Source organism: Bubalus bubalis, chromosome 11 (genome assembly GCF_019923935.1).
Source record: "Bubalus bubalis isolate 160015118507 breed Murrah chromosome 11, NDDB_SH_1, whole genome shotgun sequence".
Classification (NCBI taxonomy): domain Eukaryota; kingdom Metazoa; phylum Chordata; class Mammalia; order Artiodactyla; family Bovidae; genus Bubalus; species Bubalus bubalis.
This window is the reverse complement of record NC_059167.1, coordinates 33,861,523-33,867,780: the sequence shown is the minus strand read 5'-3', so window position 1 is coordinate 33,867,780 and position 6,258 is coordinate 33,861,523. Positions and strand designations below refer to the sequence as shown.

The following is a 6,258-nucleotide window of genomic DNA, read 5'->3' as shown; positions in this document are numbered from 1 at the left end:
GGCTATGGTCTTCCCAGTGATCATGTATGGTTGTGAGAGCTGGACCATAAAGAAGGCAGAGAGCCAAAGAATTGATGCCTTCAAACTGTGGTTCTGGAAAAGACTCCTGAGAGTCCTTTGGACAGCAAGAAGATCAAACCAGTCAATCTCAAAGAAAATCAATCCTGAACACTCACTGGAAGGACTGATGCTGAAGCTGAAGCTCCACTATTCTGGTCACTTGATGCAAACAGCTGACTCATTGGAAAAACCCCTGATGCTGGGAAAGATTAAGGGCAGAAGGAGAAGAGGGCATCAGAGGATGAGACAGTTAGATGGCATAGCCGATGCAATGGACACGAACTTAGGCAGACTCCTGGAGATGGTGAGGGACAGGGAGGCCTGGTGTGCTGCAGTCCACAGGGTCACAAAGAGTCAGACACACTGGGTGACTGAACAACAGAACTGCTCATAGGACAGTATCATGCTCGTGCTCAGTCACTGCGGTCGTGTCCGACTCTTTGCGACCCTATGGAGTGCGCCAGGATCCTCTGTCCATGGGATTTTCCCAGCAAAAATACTGGAGTTGGTTGCCTTGCCCTCCTCTAGGGGATCTACCCGACCCAGGGATCAAACCCAAGTCTCCTGTGTCTTCTGCACTGTAGGCAGATTCTTTACCGCTGAGCTACTAGGGGAAGCCCAAGGAAAGTACCACTTTTCCTTTACTGTGGTGTTTGAGTAAGCAAAACATGGATTTATCCAGAATATTTTCCTTCCTAATCTTGATGATGAAGTGTAAACTACAACTCTCACCCTCAACTTTCCAACATCTGGTCTTTTTTCAAACACTTTACTCATTCAAACTAAAATCCGAAAAAGGTAGTTATTTCTAAACAACACTGTAACTATAAAAATAGGATCAATTATCCAAGGACAATAATTTATTTTTTTAAATGTATTCTTTTTTTGAGAATTTCCAAAATCAGGTTCAAATGGCATGAGTCATCAACAGTAAATAATAATAATATACTCAAACAAAAACAAAAACAGATAAATTTGTATCTTTGTCTCTTTGATTATCCAGTGGAAGTAACTGGCTATCCATCTGGTTGCTACAATAATAGTTTGTGTTTTTGGTATAATTATATGAATTGTCATTCAAAACAAGAAGACATCTTCTCAAAGAAAATTGACTCATGGAAACATTGCGACATATAGAAATGCACAAGATTTCTTTGTATTTCTTCAAGAAAGTGTTCTGCATCTTTAATACAATAAAAAGCTTAGATGTGGCATTTGCTGCAATAACGAGGCATTTTTTAAAGTAACATAATGAATCAGCACAAAAACTTTCTCATGCCCTGAGGCACTCAAGTGATTTGATACAAATATCCTTTATATTGTCTCTCTTCTTTTCTGATTTCGGGGTCAGGATGGCATGTAGGTGCAAAACCACACACAAGTGGATCCCTGTCAAAGAAATTCTCAACACTCAGAAGATTAGTGTGAGCCAATGACCTTGTATTTCCGTTATGAGACCCAGCTTCAGGTTCTTGTGATCAGAAGAAATTACTTGGTTGTGGCAACTAAACCAATACATTAAGCCCCAGTCAGGTGGCCTCTACCTTGGAGCTATATATTTAAGTTTGCTATGCACTCCTAGGTCCACGTGAAGCAAGTGCAAGAGGTTGGAGCTACACCAAGGATCCAGACAGACACAGAGGTTGCTGGTGCCTCTCCTGTGTCTGTGGCATCGGTCATTTCTAATTAGCTTCTCCAGAATCAGCCATTTTCTACACCTCTTTCCACCCTTCTGAGTTTTAAATGTTATTGTTTCTAAGAACTCTGACCCTTAATCTTTTACTAATGTATTAAAACTTGTGGTTTTAATACACTCATGGGTAAAACCCCCCCTCACTCTGGGGGGTTTTATTCACGCTTAAAATTTACGTAGAGAACTGTTAATTGGTGATTTCCGACTGTTCCTCCCCCAGAAATCTCAAACTCAAAAGGAGTAAGACTCAGCTTCCAAAATTCCCTTCAAAAGTGCCTTGCCCTCTATTTCTTAGTTAAGGAATAGTACTATTACTTATCCACGCCAGAAACCAAGAGGGTAGTCTTCCCTCTTCATTCTCCACAAGCCCCTCCCTCTGAATCAACTTCTCAGCTAAAATCTTGCTGATTCTACCTTTAAAGTGTCCGCTGGTCCCCTCCTCCTTATGACCAACTGCTTATCGGTCCTATTATCATACAAGTCACTCGTAAATTTCTGAGTTGGATCCCTGGATCCTGGTTTGTGAGCCTCTCACCTTCAGTTCACTCTCCTATTGCCACCAATAGGTGAAATTTTCTCTCTCCAGTGGTCCTACACTTAAGAAAATTGAGCAGCTTCCAATAGAGCAAAGCCCAAAGCTCTCATCAAAGCCCATGTGCCTTCCAGCTACTTATCTCCAGTCACTGCCCCGGAAGCAGTTCCTGCTTCCAGCCTTGCTCCAGACAAAGTGAGCTTCTTATCTTGGCGTTTCAAGCATAGGTGATGACTTTGTTCCCTTTATCAGCATCACCAGAATACCCATTCTGCTCTGCTCATCTCAAAACTAGCTCACACGTTTCTCTTGACTGTCCTGTCTGCATCTATGTACTCGGAGTTGATCACACCCTTCCTCGCTCCACTGGGTGCTTTGCACATTTGTCGTCCCAGTGGTTATCTCACTGTAGAGCATGAGTCATTTATATGGCTTTCTGTTTCTCCTTATTAACTGAATCCCTTGAGCCCTGGGATCAATTTTTTAAAACACCTTAGCATCTCAGACCTACTACAGAACTTGGCACATGGTGGGATCCCCACATGTCTACTGAATGAAGGCATGAACATGCTTGCTGAAGACATGATTACTCAGAGTGGCTATATTAGTCTAGGTTCTCCAGAGACACCAAACCAATAGAATACACACATGTATACATACACATAAACATAAATATATAGACATACATAAAAGGAGGTTTATTATAGGAATTGGCTTACATGATTATGAAGGCTGAGAAGTCCCACAATCTGTCATCAGCAAGCTACAGACCCAGGAATGCCTGCAGTGCAATTCTAGTCTGAGTCCAAGGCCTGAGAACCAGGGGAGCTGACCTCTTTTGAGGTTATGCAAAGTCACTAGAAGAACAACAAATAAATCAGTTATCCCATTTCTGCACCCATATCTATAGCACAAGTTTATAATCTAAGTTGTAAATGTATAAATGCTGTTTATAAAAGTCTCATTTGTTAAAAAATGTCCCATTTGGAAACTTCCATGGCCCCTTTTCACCATTAGTTTTTTGGGTTACTTCTAAGAGATAAAGGGCAATTATGTCATAAGTTCACATGAAGACAGAATCAGTCTTATTCACCTTTTAACTCTCACAAGCCTAATACAAACCAATAATACAAAGATATAAGAATTGAGAAAACTTACTCTTAGCTTTGGGGGAAACTCCTTTCATGTATCATAGTAATTGATAGCTCAAGGTAATGAATGTATAATCCACAAGTTTTAATTATCAGAATAGTTTTTAAAGCTGGACAATTATACATAAATAAAGCTTATGTCTATGTTTGAAATTATAATTTTCTTAAAATACTTGCAGTGCATTTGAGCTCAATGGCTAGGAGCTCTCATTTTGGACTCAGACTTATGTTTGAGCCTCCAGTCTGCCACTTGTGTCTGTGTGACCTTAAACTCTCTGTGCTCAAACTTGAAATAGTAGTAGTATCTACCAAATAATGCCATTGAAGGAATTGTTACCAGGAAGAGAGTAAATGAATAATAAATGGAAGCTAATTCAAATCATTTATTCATCCACAGTAATTTCTTAAGTGTCTATTAATACTTTATGTTAGGCACTTTTCTGGGTGCTAGGGATTAACTGATGAACAAAACAGACAAAAAAACCTCCCTGCTCTCAAGGAGTTTAAATTCTGGTTTGAAAAACAGATAGCAAGCAAGTTAAAAAAAAGTTAAAAACAGGTTAAATATTGGTAAGTTTTAAGTTAGAAAAATAAGCAAATCAAAGGAATAGTGTGTGTGTGTGTGTGTGTGTGTAGGGGATGTTGATATTTTATGTAATGTGATCAGGAAGACCTCACTGAGAAAATGACATTGAATAGAGACGTTAAAGAGGTGAAGGAGCAAGCCCAGTATATGGCCAGGGAGAACATTCCAGGAAGATCAGACAGCAAGTGCAAAGGCCCTGAGGCTGATGAGAGCATGGTGTTTTCAAGGAACAGTGAGAACTCCAGTTGTGGTTGGGGCTGAAGCGGAAGAGAAATCCAAGATAAAGTCAGAGAGAGGGGCCGGATCATAAAGAGGGGTTGGTTTGGGTAGTTGTAAGAATTTCTACCACTATTATTCAGGAAATAGGAGACCCAAAGAAAGGTTTAGAATAGAGGAATAATATGATCTGTCTGACTTTGTTTTTTTAATAGGATCAATCTGGCTGAAGTACAGCAAGGGTAGAAGCGGAGAGACTAGATTATTTATCTAGATAAGAGACGATGTTGGCTTCCATTAGACCATAGCAGGATATTGAGAAGCCATAGAATCCTAGATATATTTTTTTATGGTGTGGCTATCCGTGTTTGCTGACAGGTGGGATGTAAGACAAAAAAAGAAAAAAAAGAGTCAAGGAAGTCTGAGCAGCCAGAAGGGTGTGGTTGTCATTATCAGAGATGGGAATAGTGGAGAAATGAATTTGTAGGGTACCAGTGTTCTTGCCTGGAGAATCTCACGGACGGGGGAGCCTGGTGGGCTGCCGTCTATGGGGTCACACAGAGTCGGATACAACTGAAGCGACTTAGCAGTAGCAGCTTGAGCTCCATTTTAATCATATTAAGTTTGAAAGGTCTATTAGATACACAAATGGAGGTGTTGTCCGCAATTGAGAGATGATAAGAAAACGTCACAGCATGCTAATAAGAAGAGAGGTTAGAAAGATATTGAAAAAACCAGGAGTCTTAGAAGTCAAGTGATCCATCTTCCTTAAGGAGGAAGGAGGATCAATAAAGTAAAATGCCACTGATTGGTCAAGTGAGGTGAAGCCAGTTAACTTACCTCTGGATCCAGCAATGTGGTGACCTAGATAGAAACAATCATAGTCAATATCTTCTAATAACCTATGAAGGAAAATAATTTCAAAAATAATATATGTGTATTTGTATAACTGAATCACTTTGCTGTGCACCTGAAACATTGTAAGTCAACTATACTTCCATAATATATATATTTTTTTAATAAATAAATAAATAAAATTTTAAATGATAAAAAAAAAGAAACAGTTCTAGTTGGACAGGTGAGAGTAAAATCACCTAACAGGAGTGGGTTCAAAGAGAATGGAAGAAGAGAAACTGATGACAAAAAGTATAGACAACTCTTTCAAGAAGTTCTTCTATGAGGATAAGGAGAAAACTTGGAACAAGAGAGATATTATTTTTTTAATGGATAAATGATTGGTGCTGAAGGAAATGAACGATCAATGAGGGGGATCAAAAATCTGATAACCAAGAATGAGAGAGAAAAAGGAAGGAACTGATATAAGTGAAGGTGGGAGCTAATACAAAGCAATTATCTGGATTATTTCATAATTTAACCACATAAACCAAGGGCAGATCGGCCATTTCTTTCAAAGTTCAAAACTCAGTTAACTAGACTTAGTGTGATGATCATTTCACAGTATATACACAGTTGTATATCTGAAACTAATAAAAGGTTCCATGTCAATTATCCCTCAATTTTTGAAAAGTTGAAAGTTTAGGATGCAATGAGATAACCTGAGCCTAATTATTTACATTTTGTGCATTTAAAAATACTACATTCCTTCTGTAAGAGCAGAAGGGTGAAATAAAAAAGGTTCTCACAATTTCTCCTAAATGAGAACCTTGAAGATCACATGCTGACAAAATAATGCTTAAAATTCTCCAAGTCAGCTTCAAAAGTATGTGAACCATGAACTTCCAGGTGTTCAAGCTGGATTTAGAAAAGGCAGATGAACCAGAGATCAAATTGCCAACATTCGTTGGATCATTGAAAAAGCAAGAGAGCTCCAGAAAAACATCTACTTCTGCTTTATTGACTATGGCAAAGCCTTTGACTGAGGATCACAACAAACTGTGGAAAATTCTGAAAGAGATGAGAATACCAGACCACCTGACCTGCCTCCTGAGAAATCTGTATGCAGGTCAAGAAGCAACAGTTAGAACTGGACATGGAACAACAGACTGTTTCCAAATTGGGA

At 39.2% G+C, this 6,258-nt stretch overlaps 1 long non-coding RNA gene across 1 annotated transcript; it reads right to left on the bottom strand.

Moving 5' to 3' along the window:
• Positions 1-905: 905 nt before the first annotated feature.
• LOC123464722 lies at positions 906-5,106 on the bottom strand. Its single transcript, XR_006639762.1, has 3 exons — positions 5,079-5,106; positions 3,005-3,142; positions 906-1,449 (listed from the first exon to the last, which is right to left on the bottom strand). It is a non-coding gene; the product is annotated as an uncharacterized LOC123464722 (long non-coding RNA).
• Positions 5,107-6,258: the final 1,152 nt, after the last annotated feature.